The sequence below is a fragment of the Chelonoidis abingdonii genome, chromosome 1 (assembly GCF_003597395.2).
Source record: "Chelonoidis abingdonii isolate Lonesome George chromosome 1, CheloAbing_2.0, whole genome shotgun sequence".
Lineage (NCBI taxonomy): Eukaryota > Metazoa > Chordata > Testudines > Testudinidae > Chelonoidis > Chelonoidis abingdonii.
The window spans coordinates 41,705,827-41,728,062 of NC_133769.1; the positions used below are offsets into that span (position 1 = coordinate 41,705,827).

The 22,236-nt window shown below is 43.0% G+C and overlaps 1 protein-coding gene and 1 pseudogene across 2 annotated transcripts in view; one reads left to right on the plus strand and one right to left on the minus strand.

Annotated features, from left to right (window-relative positions):
- Nucleotides 1–22,236, minus strand: part of PLXNB2 (plexin B2) — a 358,989-nt gene that overhangs the window by 239,403 nt on the left and 97,350 nt on the right. For both annotated transcript variants that reach the window (XM_032769366.2, XM_032769365.2), the window contains exon 2: nt 13,737–13,907. The gene's annotated coding sequence lies outside the window, so the exon portion shown is untranslated. The remainder of the gene's footprint in view (nt 1–13,736; nt 13,908–22,236) is intronic.
- Nucleotides 6,358–6,506, plus strand: LOC116818480 (U4 spliceosomal RNA; annotated as a pseudogene).

Consider the following 22,236-nt stretch of genomic DNA (forward strand, 5'->3'; position numbering starts at 1 on the left):
AACTCCAACATTGGGTAAGATGGTGGCTATCACACAAATAAATTGCGATACATGTATTTTGCATGAGGGATACATGTGTTGCACTGGTATTCTCTCTGTTGCTCAGTAGGAATAACAGACTTTAGCAGTTAATCTGAAAAAGCTCAGCTTCTTTTTGGCTTAACAGCCCCAGATGACAGTCTCCTGCCTCCTTCAGGTACTACTTTTCCTCTCATCTCTTCACTTGAGTCAGTACAGCCTTTCCACATACATGAATGTACATGGTTGGGTAGGTGATGAGAGCAGGATAAGAGGTTTCTGCATAACTTAGGTCTAATGTGCCACATGGTTAAAGGCTATAGTATTTGACTATATTTCAATTATAACCCTAGAGTCACAAGATGAGAATATATAGGATGTATAATATTAAAAAGGTACAAGTATCAGACCGGTAGCTGTGTTAGTCTGGACCTGTAAAAAACAACAAAGAGTCTATAAGGTGCCACAGGACTAAGAGATGTATTGGAGCATAAGCTCGTCTGATGAAATGGGTATTCACCCACGAAAGCTTATACTCCGATACATCTGTTTGTCTATACGGTGCCACAGGACTCTTTGGTGCTTATTAAAGGTACAGTGACACTAAAGACAAATTATTTAGAAGCAATAATGGAAACTGTTACAGGTGGACAGCAGAATCAGGAAAAGCAAAATAAACTTTTAACACAACTGATCAGGTATAAGCAGGCAGACAAAAGCTACACAAACAAAGCAGCTTTTTAAATGGTCATATAGGAGACTTAGTATTGTACTTCTGCTACTGCTGTGTAGATTCTGACTAATATCATCGATAGAAATATTACGCAGTTGTCTGGACATCACACTTACTAACGTTTAGCCATTAGAATGGTAACAATAATATTTTGAAATTTTTTATATTCAGGATAAGAACATTACCTAAATATTCCTGCACTCAAATGGTGATCTCATTACTTCTTATATCAATGATCTTTAAAACATGGATCACTGTTGAGAGCATTCAGGTGTTTTATCAATATGCTGTGTTTGGGAATCAGTACGTGCCTCAGAGGTTGTACCAGCTCTGCATGTAAACAAGCTTTTTCCACTGAGTTTTCATCAGGTCCCCATTTCCTTGAAATCATTCAGAACCTGCACAAAACTTTAACTTTTCATAATGTTATCAAGAGCTGCCTGATGAAATACATGAGTACATGATTGCTGTGCACAGAGCTACTCCATTTGGGGTGACAGTATCAGAAGTCGGGGTGACAATATCAGAAGTCATCGGTGGGTGATGCTAGAGACTGACTGGCTTATTTTAACTTTAACACAAGCTATTTTACTCCATTACTCGAGTGAGTGACATTCTGTAGGCAAAATATCTATTAAAAATGTGGTAGTTATGAAAAAAGGGTGGCCTCTAGCAGAGTCTCTACAAGTCTATTACCACTTCAGAAACCCAGCAATGGGAAGTGCTACAAATCACAAATGCATCACTCCAGGGTATTAGCAAAACATTCATGCAATTGATATGTAAGAGGAGGTAGAGAGAAACAGAAAACACCTAGTGTCCTGTAGGGATTAGGTCGTCAAAAAACAAAAAGTGTGCAAACATCTCTGGCTGTTCTACAACATATACTGGAGTTTCTCTGCCTAGGTAGCATGTGCACTAACCAATTTTTTTTATAAAGAGGAGGAAACTGAACCCTGTAATCTCGTTATCACCCTGTCAGTGAGTTAATGGTCATTACCATGAACAGATTCTTATGTTATCAAGGAACTCAGGGCATCACTGGTACTTTTCACAGGAAAATAATGAGGTTTTACACTGCAATTAAATCAGTACAAATTTGCAGTTCTACTATAGATTCAGCTGCAACCTTTCACTCAAATACCACATTTTCCTATTGTGGGGAAAACACACACACACAAAGTATAGGACCATCTTTTGTACATTCAACTCTCCTTTTAAGTCCCATCCCCTTCAAAATAGTACAAAGGGTTTTGAGTTGGAAATAATATGGGAAAAGTGCTAGCACAAAACTCCCTTCCCAAGCACAGCATTACACTACCAGCCATAGCTTTGCAGGATAGCTCAACAAAGGACTTAACATGTGTTTTCACTCAAGATTACCAAAATTCCAGTCAAGGCCACTTTACACTACCAGCACTTGAAATATTTTAACAACCATGTTTGTGTCAGCAGTAAAGCCATAAATATTTTTCAAAATAATCTCCCACAGGACTTCACGTCCATTATCAGCAAGAAAGGTTTTGGAACACTTGGCTTCTGAAACCTCAGAAGAATTTCACTTCTCAAAGCATTGAAAACAAAACTTCATTCAACTATTTCATGAATTAAGGACTGTACGTAGATGTTTCAATTCTTGAGAAATAAAATCAAATGTTATCATAAGGTAACTTCATACTTTTATAAAGTTTAAGGCCAGAAGGGACAATCAGATCTAGCCTGACCTCTTGTACATGACAGGCCATGAACTTACACCCACATACTCCTATATTAAGCCCAAAGATTTTAGATACTCTAAAACATTTCAATTCTCAGGAAACGGAACTGTGAACCACAGGAAGAGAATGGGGAGACCAAGGTGCCACTAATGCCCAAGGCCCCTGCAATGGCAGGGAATTGACTAGGTGATATATACACAGATAATCTTAGCAGGCAAACCACACCCCATGCTGTAGAGCAGGGATCAGCAACCTTTGGCATGCAGCTCACCAGGGAAAGCACCCTGCGGGCCGGGTGAGTTTGTTTACCTCCCACGTCCGCAAGTTCGACTGATTGCAGTTCCCACTGGCCGTGGTTCGCCACTCCAGACCAATGGGGGCTGTGGGAAGTGGCAGCCAGCACATCCCTTGGCCCGTTCCGCTTCCCACAGCCCCATTAGCCTGGAGCAGTGAACCGCAGCCAGTGGGAACCGCAATCGGTCAAACTTGTGGACGCAGCACGTAAATATACCAGCCCGGTCCTACAGGGAGCTCACCCTGGGAAGCCATATAACAAAGGTTGCTGATTCCTGCTGTAGAGGAAGTTGAAAAACTTCCAAGGTCACAGCCAATCTGATCTGGGGGAAAATTCCTTCCCAGTCCCAAGTCTGGTGAACAGCATAACCCCAAGCGCGTGAGCATGACATATTAGCCAGGCATTTGAAAAAGAGGCTTCTCTGTTCCACCTTAGAATCAGTCTTCCACTGTCCCCACCTCCATCTGGTGTCCTGTCTCTTGCTGTGGCCAATCTCTAGTGCTTCAGAGGACAACAAAAAATAACAGCAGCAGCCACATCAGCTAGTTATGAATCAATGGAGGTTGGGGTGGGGGGGGAGGGACTTCTTCCTATCCCCTACAGATGACTGGCTGAAGCCCTGAAGCATGAGATTTCATTATAATCATTATTTTAATGCAGAGCTACAAAAGTTCTGAGCATATTGAGGCCAAACAGGTGATCCCAGGTTGCTTTTAATTTTGTCATTAACCAAAAATAAAACTAAAGCTTAGTGTGCACATGCCTGCAAATACAATTCAGATTGTGCAGCTTGCTCTGACCCCAGAAAGGAGGTTTGCCATATGTACTTATTCCTCCCCTAGCCCTCACTTGTCAATCAATGTGTTATCTTGGGTGACCTCACGCATAGCAGAATGAATAATTCAGGCTCAGGTCACCTTCCATGTTACTCCAACACCAGGTTTGCCAGACAATCACCAAGGAGACGAGGGGGAAATGAAGTGGGAAAACATGAGGGAGAAATGTGACTAATTGTGTAGAATCAGTGGAAGCTCAGGTTTGCTATTTCGTTTTATTGCTATTCTTCAAGTTATGAAACTCCAACCAATGTACATAATGTAAACTTATAAGCAAATATGGGGTTGCGAAAGATGCTGGGAGCCCTGGAAGATAAACGGAAATGATCTGTTTCTTCACAGAACAAGTAGCAAAAAGGCAGTAACAGCACAAGCATCCTCACTCTGGAGAGGCTAGTACAGGTGAGGACAAGGCTGATAATTTCCTGACACAAAACAATCCTCAGCCTCTGAAGCAGCCTGCAGTAGTTGCCATCTATGCTAAGTGCTCCTTTCCTAAATACAGACACCCCGAACAGGAAGGAGACTAGTAATTCACATTCTGTGAGCGATCAAACATCCGTATACATGAACCTCTGTGTCACATCTCCCCTGGGCCAAATGGAAGCCTATGATCAACGAAGAATGGAACTGCAGTAGAGAGCCTCTCTCCAGAGCCTCCCCATTTTACAAAACCACATTTAATTGGTAGGAAATAAGGTACTGCCAGCCAACAAGACAACACATTAACATCCCATATGGTAATTGCCTGCATTTAAAAATAGGAATTGAAGCCAAGATTCTGACGTGTGATTAATGATATTTGGGTGCTCAACTTCAGACACTTTGCAGGAAGTACTGAGCTCAGTCTCTAAAAACCAGGCTCTTTTAGAAGGAGTATAAAGCTGAGCATCCAAAAATTCAGGTACCCAAAATCACCAATCACTTTGAAAATCTTGGCATGAGGCCTTAGGAAAAGTGCACTGAAAAAATGAGTTAATGCATAATAAACCGTGTTTAAAAACACAAAGTCCCTGCTTCAATTGGTTTCTAAACTCATTTTAACTTTAGCCAGCCAGCCAGAATAGAGCAAAACTATATTTTAAAACCCCAGTGCTCTTGCTTACATATAGGGACATGGGCTTAGACCCAGGTTGCAACAATACTGTTCTAACTTGATTCCCCCAATCCTACATTAACAATAATATTTCAGTTGGTGTTACAATAATATTTAGTCTGGAGCTGTTCAGTTACAGTTTAACACACAGATTGGAATCATCTTTCCTTAATTTCAGTTTTAAATTATAGTGGTAGGTCAGGCTCCAGGCACAATGGACTGAGAAATGGGGAAAAAGAAAGAAGACCCTGAAAGTAGAGCCCTGTACTGCAGCCTGGTTAGATCCTCTTTCTTGCTACTTTTGCCAGCAGTCACTGAAGAAAAAAAATATTGAAGGAAGAGTGCTCAATTCCCAGGGGCAAAGACTAGCAATAAAGATCAACTGATTCACGTTGCTAAGTCATGAGTTCATTCAGGAGTGATCGAGACCTCCTTTCCTAGTTCTTTGCTGGAATGATGGCAGCTGTAATAAGACTTTGGGGTGCAGGATAGGTTCCCTTAATGGAACCTATTGAAGATTTTCAAGTAATCATTACATAACTAATGCAACAGCAACCAGAGCCTGGTGCTGATGGGCAGCCTGACACTCTGCAGGCTAGAACCCCATTTTCCCTCTTTCAGCTAGCAGAATATTGGGTTCAGTTTTAAGGAGCTGATGTAATCCAGGCCTCTACATATCTGGTCCCTGCTTAAGTCTCCTCTAAGCTGCGCTCCCATGGAGCAGCCTATTAAGCGCTGTATAAGTACTCAGGCAAGAGATGCTTCTCCCCTGGACCCAACCCGGACCTGCCGTGGCCACAGGAGAGCACCCCTTCCCCAGTCCAGATTGGGCCAGAGGAGAGGCTCCTATCCCCCCCAAGCCCAGGTGCTGCTGCTGGGAAAGAGTCTAGGGGAGTCCTCTCCCCCTACCATAGCCCTGGAGCAGCCTGCATCCCAAACTCCTCATCCCCAGCCCATCCCAGAGCCTGCACCTTTTCCCCCCACCCCGAAACACCCCCCCCAACTCTCTGCCCCATTCCAGAGCCCATCCCCTGCCCCACCAGAGCCCTCAACCCCCAATCCCAGAGCCCCTCCCCCCCACACACATCCTGCACCCCAACCCTCTGCCCCAGCCCTGATCCCCCCCTCCTACACACCAAACCCCTTGGCCCCACCCCCGCCACGTGAATTTTGTTGTGTGACACATCACTCCATATTGGTACATATAAAATTCATTCCACACAAGCATGAGAAGAATTAAAAAAAAAAAAAAAAAAAAAAAAAAAAAAAAAAAAAAGAGAGGGAACACTGGTTCCTTGCCCACAATTTCAATACAGTTCTAAGTCCCAGCTCTGTAAAACTATAATTTTACTTTGGGGAGCTACAGCAGAGATGTCCAACCTGTGGCCTGTAAGGCATTGAATTAAGTCTTATGAAGAAGAAATGTTGTATTTGTACATGATTTCAAAGTGTTTTCACTGAGCCACACCGTGGTTCTCAAATTGATATGTCTGAATTAGGACCACTTCTATGTGTAGCTGAACAGATATCCCAATTGCCTTCCCTCGCTTTCCAAGCAGTTTAAGGAACAGCTCTGGTATGAGCCAGGAGTACTCTGAGCAATTGGTCAGCAGCATCCGTATTGGTGACCAGGTGTATCAGAGGTGAGAGAAGTTCTGGCTGTATTTGCGCAGTGGTAGTATCATAACCAATGAAGTTAATCTGAGGTGTGATTATTGCTAGTTGAAAAAACTCTTCCTGCTTCACAGACGGGCTGTGAGACCCCCCGCAAGGAGAGCAGGATAGGAACTTGACTGGTTTTGCCTGAGCCCGGAGAAGTGTCTAGCAAAGGCTATTTCCTCTTCCCTACACAACTACCCCTATGGCAGCTGTAGCAGGGGGGATGCTGAGAACCCACAAGCACTGACAGCTCCTTGATTCTCTGCCCAAAGGCTGCCTTAATGTGCACCTACGGACAATGGATCACAAGGGGGCATGTGCCAGCTGGGAACAGTGTGAGCACAGTGCACACCAGTGACTTCCTCGCTTGCCATTTATCATGCCCCTGAACCACAGACTGGACTGGGAGGTATAGAGGATGGCCACACAGGCTCTATACCTGCTGGCTACATCCCCATGCCAAGGATATCTGCAGCAGAGGACTTGCAAGTCCGTTCCACTCTGCTGCCAGAGTGACAGAAAGGGAGTGGAACAAGGAAGAGAAATCTACCACCAAAATATTGATTGTAGCTCCTTGATCTTTTTGAAAGATGTCTAGCGCTCAGACTAAAATGACTGGACACCACTGAACTAAAAGGAATAGACAGACTACCACACACACATTCACCACCATTCTGCGGAAGTGGAATCCCATTTAACAGATCGCACCAAGTCCCCTCTGCTCGTACAATGGACATGTTCAGAATTAAACAGTATTTCATAGTTTTTACTAATAAAGATGCAAATGAAGTGGAATTGGCAGACATTTCTACAAAGAGTTTCCATCTAGAAAATGTTTTGTTTGCCTGCTGAATTTTTCCTCTGCCATTATCTGCTAACTATTGCCCTTTGGAACTTATATTCTCTTCTAATTAACAAAAATAGCATTCTGCTAGGTGGTTGTCCATATAAGAAACAAAAACCTTTATCTTGTGTATACTGTACAATTATAATCTAAATTCTTTAGAACCACAACACATTCTGAAAGTGAATAGATTTGTGTATAGACTAGACAAGATTTAACTGAATAAGAAAGCTCAGAAGAATAAATTCACTTTTTTTTTTTTGGACAGTCTGTCAAAGTGGCTTCCCTCCTGCTAATAACCTGTCAGAATTCTCAGATATGATATTTTATCAGTGACTTTGGGATTTCAATGTACCTTGAATGCCTGCCATGACAGCAGTAAAAGTCTGCTGCTATCTTATGTCAATGGACACTATATCAACAATAGCCCTAGTCCAGGGGCGGGCAAACTTTTTGGCCCGAGGGCCACATTGGGGTTGCACAACTGTATGGAGGGCCGGGTAGGGAAGGCTGTGCCTCCCCAAACAGCCTGGCCCCCGCTCCCTATCTGCCCCCTCCTACTTCCTGCCCCCTGACTGCCCCCCTCAGAACCTCCAACCCATCCAACCCACCCCCGCTCCCTGTCCCGACTCCCCTCCCCGACCCCTATCCACATCTCAGCTCCCTGACAGGTCCTCCAGGAGTCCCACTCCCAGCCCTCCCTGTTCCCCATCCCCTGACCACCCCCTCCTCCCTGACTGCCCCCAGGACCCTCCGCCCCCTTACCAGCAGCAGGAGCTCACAGTTGTGACACCCAGCCAGAGCCAGCTGTGCTCCCCACGCTGCCCAGTGGGAGCGGCAGGTCAGAGCACGGCCCATGCAGCGGTGTGGCTGCGGGGAAAGGGCGAGGGACTAGGCTCCCCGGCCGTGAGCTCAGGAGCCAGGACACACCCCCAAGACCAGAGCTGACAGACCTCAGCACTCTGCCAATGACACCATGCAGAAACTGCCGTCCTCCAGATGGACCTGATCCTGACTGGCCATCAAGAAGAGTTCATGTGTATTACTGGGAGTGGTGAACACAGTATGTATCCCACGTGCATTCTGTTTTGGTGTTTGTTAATAAATAGAGGATAAGGATATTACTATGTAAGGCTCTTTAGGTCCTGCAAACTCACAGAAAATTACATCCTGAACCCTAGGAATCGGGTACAGCTGGGTACTTAAATTGACAGGTTTACGCCTGAGCCCTAGGAGCGGGGTACGGGTCAGTGCCCCTAGAGTGTGTGAGTAACAAAGAATTTTGCGAGGCTAACACCTGAAGAGGTTATAGTCCAAGGTCCCAAATCCTGAAATTGGATATATGCAGGTGGACGTCTGTGGCCATGCAGTCATGCCCCCACCCCACCACACTCCTGCAACTTTGCTGGAGTACCACATGTGCATCTGTGCAGATCCAACTGCACGATCAAGGCCAGAGTTAAGACAAAAACAGAAGTCAACACCGGGACTAAGGGTTTTTTGGTGTGAGAAACAGATGAGTATCAATCAAATCATGCCGTCAGTCACTTAGTACAGCAGCGAACATGTCTTGATGGTTATGTAGTACAGGTTTTGGATTTTCAAGACTATCATTCAAGAACAAACAAGTGGGTTTTGGGAAGAGATTTAGAAGGGAAGATGGATGAGCTCTAAGAACAAGGGCTACATGAAACAAGGCACTGATGTAGATATGAGAAATGGACACAGAGGGAATTCATAAGCAGTCTGAGTAGAGTGGATAGGGTGTGGCAGCAAAATACCAATGCAAGTAGCTGCCAGGGCCTTCAATACTGGCCCACTTCTAATGTTTATTGATTTCTACAAACCTTTTAATTTAGGTGGTTGTGTTTTATTTGTTCAAACTCCCATAAGAATCAGTTGTGACTGACGTAGCATTCCACAGAACTTTCTCCCTGAAGGTGGGCAGCTTTTAATGCAGAGCACACTGGATATTTATGGATTCTTTAACAATGTCAAATTTTGCTTCTGATTGCTGTCACCTGGCTGAAATACTTCTCAGGCTCAAAATGAAATCATTTCCTGCTGTGACACTTCTTTAGAGACCTAAGCTACCAGTGAGCTGTTTTTCTCAATGGTCGAGCTGCTGTGAATTATCCTGTAGGCAGTCCTACAAGCTGCAGGAGATCAGGTACCTTAACAGCTTGTTCTCAATGCATTTAGCATTATTTTGCACAAAAGCATGAAAATGATGCCATTTAATCTAGAGACGACATACTCCTTGGCAGAATGCAGCTTGGACTCTTGCACAGATAGAACTTTGTAGCAGAACTGTTAACTGGATAATGCCAGCTGAAGTCAATCAAAAGACTGCCATTGATTTTAATGGGCTTTCAAGCAGGCCTTAGTAAACAGGACTGATAAAACATGTACATTAATGTAAATTAATACTGTTGCCTCTTGGTCCGAGTGGTTAGCCAAAATCTGTGGCCTTGCCAGGTTGTTTCCATTAGGAGAAGTTGATTACAGGAGCACGGTATTTCTTTGGGGGGCAATCCTGTTTATTTACAAACAACGTACACCAGTGGCGGGCAACCTGTGGCCCATCAGGGTAATCCACTGGCGGACTGCGAAACAGCGTTTACATGGACTGTCTGCAGACGGCCTCCCACAGTTCCCAGTGGCTGTGGTTCACTGTTCCTGGCCAATGGGAGCTGCAGAAAGTGGCGCAGGGGGATGTGCTGGCTGCTGCTTCCCACATTATATATTAATTTTACAGCATTTCAAAGCTTTTCTTCTTTTTTTGATGAAGTAGTGTATACATAAAACCAAACTGGACAACCTATAAACCCTTGAAAAAAATACAGATTTACACAATTCACAACACTGCTACAAAATTAGACCAAAAAATAATACATAAGTCCTGATTCAGTACTGTCTTGCACTTTGCATTGTAATTTACACAAGTACAATGTGGATGCAATGTGATACCATTCTGATGTGGTGACATTTTATACACACTTTGCACAGGTGAAAATAACTTATAACATGCAAGGCAGTGGAGAATCAGCCTTCTAAACTCATTTCTCTCTCCTTTGAGCTTTTTTTTTATACTGTCAATAAGAATGAGACTAGTTAATGTTCACATTTACTATCCTACAGATCCCTTAGAGTAATGAGACACATTCTGAATCCCTATCCAGACTACTGACTATGGATTTTTATTACTTAACATATATTATAAAAAGCACAGGTATGCCCATCTCTCCTTTCAAGGAAGAGATCTCAACAAAAAACGGTTACCAGCTCAGTTAACGCTTCTGAAAAATTAAAAAATTAACCTCTTCAGCCCAGCTATTATCTGGAACTTGCATATTAATTCTGGTAATGGGCTAATTTTTTTAAATGTGAGTCTTTAAAATGGCTAACTTCAATCAGATGGAATGTTTTCTATACTTAAAATATTCTTCTGTAATCAGAGAAACCAGGGGCCACCCAATAAAATTAACAGGCAGCAGGTTTAAAAACAAATAAAAGGAAGTACTTCTTCACACAACAATCAGCCTGTGGAACTCGTTGCTAAGGGATGTTGTGAAAGCCAAAACTATAACTGGATTAAAAAAAAATTAGATAAATTTATAGAGGATGGGTCCACCAATGGCTATTAGCCAAGATGATCAGGAATGCAACCCTACGAACTGAGTGTCCCCAACCCTCTGATTGCCAGATGTTGGGACTGGACAACAATGGATGGATCATTTGAGTACCCTGTTCTGTTCATTCCCTTTGAAGCTTTTTATATTGGCCACTGTCAGAAGACAACACACAAGGTTACACTGACCACTGATCTGACCCAGTATGACCATTCATATCAGATGTGTCAACAAATCCAGAAAGATGTCAGATTTAGATAATTATTCTCAGACATAATTTTTATCTTGCAAGTGTCCATGAAAGTCAGAAAATGTGGAGCCAGAGCTGAACTACTACTCCATAGTACTCTGGTATCATGGCTCAGAAAATAGGCAGATCCCTTACTTTGGACAAATATAGGATTAGGACTGGAAATGAGGAAGAATCTCTTACCTGACTGAAAACAACAAGGAAAATTTTAGTTTCAGAGAATGTAATTACACTAGCTGGAATTCAACCATGACATGAAGGTCGATGCTCCCCACTCTGACAGTAGAGAAAACAACAGAATCTTTAATGGCCATGAAATAGATTTTACGTTCCATTATTTGACCTAGTACCATGACATGGAGTGATTTAACCTCAAGCACTTAAGTTTACTAGTCTCTGACTTTAAAACGGATCATTAACATTTTTCAGCTGGGTTCCTGCTTTGAGCAGGAGGTTGGACTAGATGATCTCCTGAGGTCCCTTCCAACCCAGATATTCTATGAAAACTTCACTTTTTTAAAACTAAAAAAAAAAAAAAGGGTTCGGCGAGATGCCCACTATATTAAACAGTTTTTTTAAAGAAAACCAAACCACAGCATGCAGCATAGTTTAAAAATATCACAAGATAATCAATCATGTACTAACATTCACCTTATTCTGGACACTCTTGCCAACACACACATACACTTGCACTTTAGACAGGGCCGGTGCAACCATTTAGGCGACGGGTGCTGGGATTTGGGGGGTGCCATTTTCTTTGAGCGACCGTGGCAGTCGGATCTTCGGCCGCCCTGGTCGCCGCCGGCATTTACGCGGAGCTGAGGCAGGGCAGTGCGGGGAGGGCCGCCTGCAGCAAGTGGGGGGGGGGAGATGCAGAGGAACTCCCCGCCCCAGCTCACCTTTGCCCCGCCTCCTCTCCAAGCACGCCGTGGCTGCTTCACTTCTTCTGCCTCCCAGGCGTGCAGCACCAATCAGCTTAGGCGCCGCAAGCCTGGGAGATGGGAGAAGCGAAGCAGCAACGGCGTGCTCGGGGTGCTCATGCTCGTGCACGGAGCAGGGGTGAGTTGGGGTGGGGGTGCCTCAGGGCGGAGAGCTGCCACAAGGGGGGTGCCTCAGGGCGGAGTGGGGGAACTGCCATGGGGGGGTGCGCACCTCAGGGCAAGGGTGCGCACAAGGTGGAAGTTTCGCTTAGGGCGCAAAACATCCTTGCACCGGCCCTGACTTTAGACCAATTAAAATAGTCGCTGCTCTAAAACTCTTTCCTACACTTAGAGAGAAAAATATCACACACATCTGATGATTTTTTATAATCAGTCCATGCATTTTCAATTCACTCTGCTGAACAGGTATCTGTAAAATTATATGCAGATCATTTCTTCTAGTTCCTAGGGGGAAGTTTAAAATTGCATTGCACCATTTGTACCAAAAAAGATAGCTGACATGCAGCGAGTTGTCAGCTTAGTGAGAAATGCAAAACTAGGAAAAATGGCTTAAGTGATCTTTAACGAGAAAGTGTATCTATCTGTTTTACTCTTGTTTTCTTCTCCATTTTGTTGTGTTATAATGTCTTTCAAGTTAACGCAGGAGATATTTAAGAAAGACTTTTTAAGAAGGCTAGGTCTGTTATCTTTGAAAAAGTATCACTTATGGACAAGTATTACTGGTAAGAAGAGATCAAGATTTGAGCTACACAACTGATAGGAAAATACAGTTACAAACCTCATTTCTTGCACATTGATGCAAAACCTGCCAGAAGTCAGAACTTGCAGGAATGGTCAAAATGTCTGGCGGCCTCTCTTTATATGGTTTCAAGTCAGTTTGCAAGTAAAAGATTCATCCAAAGCCATGTACGTGCAATCTATTAATCTCAACAGTAACCTTATGTCTCTTAAGACAATGTTCCTCAATGTCCAGTCTATGGCCTGGTGCCAGTCCCTGAGATCTCCCTGACACAGTTTAGGAAGGCACCAAGCCAGTCCATGGCATCAAAAAGATGGATAAACACTGTCTTAAGACACTTCACAATGAAGCAAACTTACAGTGGGAAGAAGAGACTGACTGCAGTCTCTGCTACGATTCCTGCCAAACCAGTGTTCACTAATCAATGTGAGCAAGCTTGATAGAAAGAACACTCCTAAATTTATTTGTTCGCCCCCAGGGACACAGTCATAACGCCACACTTACAAGACTCACTGGAGTCACACTGTCTGTTTAAGTCCCTTACAGGAGACTCGGAATGAAAGCAAAGAAAAACAGGGTTAACACACTTACACATTATTAGGTTGTAGTACATTGCTGATGTTGGCACAAACCTGTTCCAGTAAAACATTCCCTCCACACATAGATTTATGGATACTGGAACCACTACCACTTGTTTGGTTTTTAAACACTACCCCTTCCAAAAAATCAACTCTTACAAGTTGTTCTCCATTGATAGCAATAAAAATCTACTGTTGGCTCCAATAGCATTTGGTGGCTAGGAACATACATCAACTGTATTAGTCTTTAATCACTAGATGGGCATTTGAAGGGGACTGAACAGATGGGGGAAATGTGATTTGTAGTTTGCTTAGAAGAAAAGTATGTTATATAAATTGACAAGGAACATAGCATGCTACTTTCCATTTAACGCATATATTAAAAATGTGTGCTTACCTGAAAATAAACACTGCAGCACTGCGTAGAATATGATAATATGCTCCAGCTGGGAATAAGGAAGGAGATGGGATGGTGTAAGTATCTGGCCTTTTAGAAAGGTTTTTCAGCTGAATGCCGATAAGCCACAAGCAGCCCTGGAACCAAGCCTTGGCCTTGTGATCAGCCTACCTGCAAGGGGAAAAAAAAGGAATACTTAGTCTCTCACAATATAGATGTGAGGAGACATTTTGGAGTCAAACATCTGAACGCACTAAAAAGAGAAAATGTAACTATGATAAATGTTTAGTTTTGTTTTCTGTTTAAATAACTCAAGCTACCACAGATTCAAAGCAGCCATTATTAATATTAATGACCTACTGGTATCAATTTGACCTTTTAAAAAAAAAAAGCTGGATACTTTTCTTTTTCAGTAGATTTCTGTCCATCATAAAACAAACACAAAAGAACTGAAGTTTTCTATATCCAGAGTACAAGGATGTTTCCCTGCATCTCAGTCTGGAGGTGCCACTTCTAAGGACAAAAGGGTAGCTGCATAATCTCTCAGATCGATAACAAAGTTGCCATTTTATCCCAGTTTGTAAATACGGATTCTGCATGTAAAGTTGGACCAAGGTCACCAACTCCTTTCAGATGGTGACGACACAACGAATCAGGGTTGCTTTTGAATCATGACCTAACAGTAGAGGCTCTATAGACTATCTCCTTGAGCCATTCCATAAATGGACCTCTTTTCTAATCTGTTTCAACATAAGTTTACTATTTATGGAGAGCCAAATTCAGGCTTAAAATATGTATATAAATTTAGATGAGCCAAGATTTTCAAGAATGGATACCTAAAGAAGGCACCTTATTAAGTGGCCTGATTTTAAAAATCAACAAACACCTAAGCGCCTCCAACTGACTTCAGGAACTAACTTATAGGCACCATTTTTTGAAGATCCATGAACTTGACCTCAACTCCCATTTATAGAACCATAGAGATGTAGGGCTAGAAGAGACTTTGAGAAGTCATTAATTCCTGCCTTCTGTGCTTTGGCAGAACGAGGTAAACCTAGACCATCCCTGACAGGTTCAATCTGTTCTTAAAAACCTCCAACAAAGCAAAGATTCCAACCTCTCTTGGAAGCCTATTCCAGAACTTAACTACCCATGTAGTTAAAAGTTAAAGTTTTTCCTAATATGTAACCGAAATCTCCCTTGTTACAAATAAATCCTTTACTTCTTGTCCTATCTTCAGTAGGACATCACCACCAACTGGAGGAGGAAGTAAGTAAGTAAAATGGCTGACAGAATGTGTCCCAATGTGATTTTTTCCCCCAGATGAAAAGAGATGATTAAATGCTTTCCCTCCCTTTTAAAGTAAGTGCCACCAATGTAGGGAAAATGAGCACACCTACTGTAACATGTCTGCATGTGCACATATCACTGAGGAAACAAATTCCAATTTGAAAGGTTTCCAAAATGTGGTTCAGGAATATTTTTTCCTTCAGAAATTATGAAAAAAATATTTTGACAATTTATTTAAATTTGAGGACTATAAATGTACCTTACTATAGAGTTGGATTCTGTATTAAAATTAATCTCATCTTAATCTCTTTGTGCGTATAGAAATAAAAGCAGTGTCTTTGTGCAACATTTGTCCTGTTCATGAAGCACTAAAGGGAAAAAGACTAAATTAGAACAATTACAGATGTACGCAAACTTTTTCTCAATATCCACTGCCATTTTTACTCTGTGCATTTTCCTCCAGAGTGGGTTCTCACAGGAAATTTACACACCAACAGTTCTAGTTACATCTAAAGACCACTGTTATTTTTGGTCTTAAAAACAACATATAAATGCTTTCTCAACATATCAAATGGAAGGATATTAATGAGCGAATGGGGAATTAACTGAAGATGAAAACTAAGGAAAAAAATTCTAGCTCCTTACATAGGTAACCTCCAGGAAGAATTTTAAAATTATTACTATGCTTCATGGCATTATAAAGCTTGCTAGTATTTGCTGTATAAAATGAACAACTATTTTCTCAGTAACACTTTAAGCATCACAGACAGACAATTATATCAGGGTGCATTTTTAAATTAAACACAAAAATCCATCTCTTAGTTCTCATATCATATACAGCTGTGACACCAAGGGCTTACAGGAAATTGAATCAGCAATGCTCCTCTTATCCCTGGCTTGCAACACTTCTCTCAGTTATGCTTCTGTTCCACCCTGTGCCAAGATAAAGGCCAAGAGACTCGGGGGTCACTCACAAACCTACACAATGGCACACAGAAAGCTAACAAGTCATTGAGCTTTGCCCTGGCTTGATATTTTACTCAAACTGAATTATTAAACTGCTCTTTGGCAGGTTTATTAAGCACTTAAAAGCCTCCTTTCTGAAGAGACACTCCGAAAACAAAGGTCCTCATGAACCCTTTTTGCAATCCCTAGACAACTAATATATTTATGCTTGATTAAGAAAAGCATATGAAGAACTTGTGCAGTGCAGAAAACCTGTAAGTACCTCTTTTTATTAGATAGGAATGGACGGGCCATTTTTTCTCACTCTTCCCCTTCCCTTCTACTGCAAGTGTCTCAAATGTTTCTAGTATTTGAGGCTACGTCTAGACTACCCGCCGTATCGGCGGGTTAAAATCGATTGCTCAGGGATCGATATATCGCTTCTCATCTAAACGCGATATATCGATTCCTGAACGCGCTTATATCGATTCCGGAACTCCACCAACCCCAACAGAGTTCCAGAATCGACAGGGGGAGCCGCGGAAATCGATCCCGCGCGGTGAGGACGGATGAGTAATCCGGTCTTAGATATTCGACTTCAGCTACGTTATTCACGTAGCTGAAGTTGTGTATCTAAGATCGATTTCCCCCCGTAGTGTAGACCAGCCCAGAGATGTGAAGCAAATGAAGAATGCACACTCACTTTCAAATTCTAATCTAATCATGTTTTGCTAGCTCTGCTCAGGAGCACCGATGCTACATATGGAAGAAGGACAGACATGTTACAGCTACAGGAAGCTTTGATTTTGTCCAGATTCTCCTAGCTTGAGATTATTGCACATGGTTATTGGTCTTGGGTTACACAGACCAAGTTTGCAGACTGGTCCAACATGACTGATTTATACTAACAAATTCTATCAATGGTATTGCAGTGTTTGTAGGTTGAGTGTTAATTAGAAACAGTTGCAAAGATCCAGAAGTCTGATGACAGACTATCAGAAAGATTTTTTTCTATCCCATCCGCATTTACTCAGATTGTTATTACCCAGTGTACAGTAAATCTATAGTATGGTTTTTTTTAAATTCACTTTAAGTATCAGGCAAGAATTTGTCTCAAAATTGGTAACTACGGCAACATACTCCACTATTACATATGTTTTCTGCACAGAAATTCACAGGTACGGGAGCTCCCAAATGTATCCATTATAATGCAAAACGTCTGTTAGTCTATAAGGTGCCACAGGATTCTTTGCTGCTTTTACAGATTCAGGGTATGGCTACACTTGGAATTTCGGAGCGCTACCGTGGCAGCGCTTTGAACTGTGAGTGTGGTCAGAGCGCCAGCACTGGGAGAGAGCTCTCCCAGCCCTGCACATAAACCACATCCTTTACGGGTGTAGCATGCAGCGCTGGGAGCCACGCTCCCAACGCTGCCGCCCTGATTACACTGACGCTTTACAGCGCTGCATCTTGCAGCGCTCAGGGGGGTGTTTTTTCACACCCGAGCGCAAAAGTTGCAGCGCTGTAAAGTGTGAGTGTAGCCAAGCCCTCAGACTAACACGGCTACTCCTCTGATACTTAATGCCATACTTGTGTATTATGTGGAAAATACACAGGAAATTGGCCAATAGTTGTTCATGTCAAGTCAACATGAGCTAATAACCCCTGCTTGCTTTCCTAGAGAAAAAGAGGGGCGGGGAGTCTATGCTGGTGTTACTTATCAAGGCCTGAATCTAACCCCGTAGCCTCAATTAAAAGATCATGTAGGTAACAGGACAAATTGATTTTATGACACCTTTTTTTTTTTAAAATCAATCAAGGGAAGTAAGAACTATTACAACTGACAACCACTGTCACCCATGCCCTTGTTTTCCTTTTATAATTATACAGATTTGCCATAGAGGCAACCTGTCAGCAATGACTGCAACATGTCTTAGACCAGCTCTCTCCTATTATTCCAACTGGATAGGTAAAGGTCATTGACACGTTAGCACTTATTACATTTTACAGTCAATTGAGAGCATTTACAAAACAGAAAAAAATCATTTACACTGCACATACTTTGAAAAGGGATAGAGCTTTCCTCTTTCCATAGAGTCTTGTGTGTTATCTCTGATAAAACAAAGCCCAAATATGAAACAACCTAATAAGCCGAATTCCACTGCGTATTTGTTTCTGGCACCCAGTTCCATATTCTGTTTGCATACAAACAATCATACCGGATTTGCCTCTCTCTCATGGCTGCAACAACTCATCATGAGTCAGAAGTAAGGAAACAGACATTATATATAGTTAAGTTCTCAGATGAACACACACAGAAAAGTGATAAGACAAAACACCATATCACCCATCGGCAAAACACTTTTCACAAAGTGATCACTCCATATCTGACCTCTGAGTCCGTGTCCTCCAAGGAAACCCACAAAGAAGATCAACTTGGGAATTTAAATTCACAGTTTGCTAGACACTAAAAACCGTGGACTAAATAGACATTGGTTTTAAGGCTCATTACAATTTGTAATTCATTCTTCTGCCTGCTGTTAATTGCTCACTTCATTTTAAGTAGTCTCCTACATCATGTGCGAACCCTTTACGCTTAACAATCTGTCCCGACCTGTATTTAACTCAGGCACTCTGGTTATCTTTCCCAGACTTGAAGAGCTTTATGAAGCTCAAAAGTTTATCCCTTTCACCAGCAAAAGTTGGTCCAATAAAAAAAATATTAACTCACCTACCTTCTTTCTCTTAAGAAACAACTCACTTAATTCTTAGGTTGTCTACATTAAAAAGCTAAGTCAACTTAAGTTATGTCAACATACAGCCACGACTGTAATTAAACTATGGTCCTTTTGTCAGCAGAGCGCATCCATAGTAGTAGCTCTTCCATCAACAGAGAGAGCAGTGCACTGTGGGTAGCTCTCTCATTGTACAATTTGCCACAAGGTGTTTTGGGAAGGGTTTGCAATGCCCCATGGGTGTAGGCTCAGCATCACCTGATGTGAGTTTCTCAGTCCCATCATTCCATGCGCATCCTACTAGGTTTCCAGCTGCTTTTCAACTGCCCTGGTAAGGTGCAAACCAGCCATCTATGTGAGGAAAGCATGGATCCTGCACTGCTCTTCAGTACTGCGCTGTGCATTATGAACACAAGGCTGTAAGAAGAGCTGGGGGGCGGGGGAAGGCTAGGCTATTCACCACTCTGACCATAGTGCCATCCTTGTAGAAGCAGCATATCAGCAGCTCTGCACTAGGGCAACTATTTGCTTCCCCTTGCCTTCTACTATGCCTGCTGCAGCTCTGAGTTTTACATGGCACAGCTGTGTCTCCATATTGTAGTCCATCCCCTCTATGTCCCAGCAAGTTCCTGTAGCTGGAGTGGAGCTGTGACTGCACAGCCTCCTCTCCCAACAGACCCATGAGAGCCACCACCTCCCGTGCACTCCAGGCAGGAGTGCAAAGAAAAATTTGCTGCATGGAACTGGCATGCTCAGCTGGGCAGCTGCTATGTGAGCTCTCCACATCAAGCAAACAGGAAGAACAAGTTCAAAACTTCCCAGGGCTTTAACAGGGGAGGGGCATTCACCTTTGTACCTGGCTGCAGGGCAGCAGAATTCAAAACTATGACCAGAACCTGGGCTTTGGAGCTGTGCTCCGGTTCCACTCCAGCTCCATGCAAAATCTTGCAGCTCCACTGCTCCAGAGCTGCTCCGCATTCCAGCTCCAGGCTCCGCTCCAAAGCCCTGACCAGAACAGTCACGGTGGGCACTGTGAGATCTCTCTAGGGTGACCAGACACCAAGCGTGAAAAATCAGGGAGGGGGGAGTAGGAGCCTATATAAGAAAAAAAAAAAAAAAACCTAAAAACCAGGACTGTCCCTATAAAATCAGAAGATCTGGTCAGCCTAGGTACCTCCTGGAGGCCATTTAGGGCGACATAAACAATGCAGTGTGTCATTCTAAGTACAATGCCCTAAGCACTATGCCTCTCATCTAGGTGGTTTTATGATGTCAGAGTAGCAGGCGAGTTAAAGCTGCAGGAGGAGCATTGCCGTGTGTACAACTCCATTAGTTACGTGGAGGTAAGCTGCCTAATGTCAACAAAGCCATGAAGTGTAGACATTGCCCTACAGCAGTGGTGGGCAACCTGCAGCCCGTCAGGGTAATCTGCTGGCAGGCCGAGAGACAGTTTGTTTACATTGACCATCTGCAGGTATGGCCGCCTGCAGCTCCCAGGGGTCGCAGTTTACCATTGCTGGCCAATGGGAGCTGCGGGAAGCAGCAAGGGCCGCAGGGAGATGCTGGCCACCACTGCTTCCCACAGCTGCCATTGGCCAGAAACCGCAAATCGCAACCACTGGGAGTTGGAGGCAGCTGTGCCTGCTGACGGTCAATGCAAACAGTCTCATCGTCCACCAGCGGATTACCCTGATGGGCCACATTCAGCCTGCAGGCTACAGGTTGCCCACCACTGCCCTAGAGTCTCTTGGAAGTACAAGTCTTCAATCCTCCTTACTCTAAATGGTAGATTGTTAGTAATTGCTGATTAATTATATATCCCTTCTACACACCAGAGATCTAGTCTTCATTTCTCACTACCATAAGCAAATGAAGGTGCATGGGTCTGCAACTGTATGCAAAGCATGCTAACATTGTACATTGCATAATTGTTCTGTGAATTTTAGATCCCAAACGCAGAACAAAAAAAATACTTCAAACTAATTTTCCATTACTGTTTGTTTTGTTTTCAATCAGCATGTTTCTGAGTGCCAATGGTGGGGGACAAGAGGGAAAACCTTTGTTTTCCTGAATATCAGCTGCTGACATCTGAATATGCATTGTACATTGGGGGCTGTGGGGTGGGGAAGAGACCTACTGTAAAATAATGCCTTTTAAACAGTCTACAAGCCCTTTGTGATTTACAAGTGGCCAATGTGTTGGATGAATTTGGCAGCTGGGAAGCCAACAGCTCTGCCCTCATTCAAAGGTTTGAAGCAACCATTCAGAATATAGGGCCTCAGAGGATATGGCGGTATCTAGCTTAAGATCGTATAAAAACCAGCACTTCAGCCAACAAGATTCTTGGTCCTAAAAGCTCTTTCATACTCCCAACTCCCTAATTCAAAACATCAAGAGAGTCAGCTCATCGCAGAAGCTGAATGCCAAACTGTACAGTGTTTGTGTCAAATACAGCCACTGAACAAGCTTCAATTTACACTAATAATTGTCATTGGAAAAGAAAAAAAATAATTGTATATTTGTCAGAAAAGAACCATTTCCAGACATTTAGCATAGGCAGGAGAATAGCCACAAACAGCTTCTTGGCTCGGTGGGTGCCGCGAGCGGGTGGTAAATGAGAGTGTTGCAGAGAGGACACTTATTCTTCAGAAAAAGAAGGTGGGGGAGAGTGCTAAGATAGGCACCCCAATGGCTTCAGATTTATGCAGCCACATTGATGTCAGTCTAGAAGTAGGTGATCATTATGCAGGCCCAGCTGCAGGGGTGTGTGCACTGTTGTCTGGAAAAATTAGGCTAGCAATGAAATATAAAGAAGGGGAAACTGACAGTGAGTGAAAACCCTATGATAAAACCCACTTAGGCTCTCCTCCCCCCAGGACCGAAGATGAAGCCTAATCTCACTGGCATATATTCTGGCTGAAGTTTAATTCCACGTATCCTGCATTTCCTCTCCCCACAAGCTCACACTTTCAATGCCCTAAAGAAAAAAACAGATAACAGAGCCCTTTGTTTATTTATGGTATAAAGCACTATGTACGATTCATGCTTAAAAAAAATGTTTAGATGCAGAATTATAGCATCTGCTGTTTATTGCCCCACAGAACACTATGCTCCTCATTTGAAAGGAACAATAAAATTCAAGATAAATATACTACTGTGCAGAGATGGCATTTCAATGTCCTCTGTTAGAGAAGCCTTTGTGGATATTTTAATTGGGGAGTTGCTTCCTTTTGGCTTCTTTGCACACTGGGGATGACCTCGTCACCAATGTCATGACATACTTTAAGGCTGAGGCCTCTCTGAGTCTACTCTCTTTGTGGAATTATCTGAATGCACTTAAATGCTTTTGATCAGAAAGATTGTCATCTATGACAGAGCACCTTCTTTGTGTAAATACTTCAGAAAGAAATCACTTATGCTCAAATACCTCCTGAGGGTGAAGGAGATGACGACAAAATGTTATGCTTGGACCTACTGCTCTGTGTGTGTGTGTGTGTGTGTGTGTGTGTGTGTGTGTGTGTGTGTGTGTG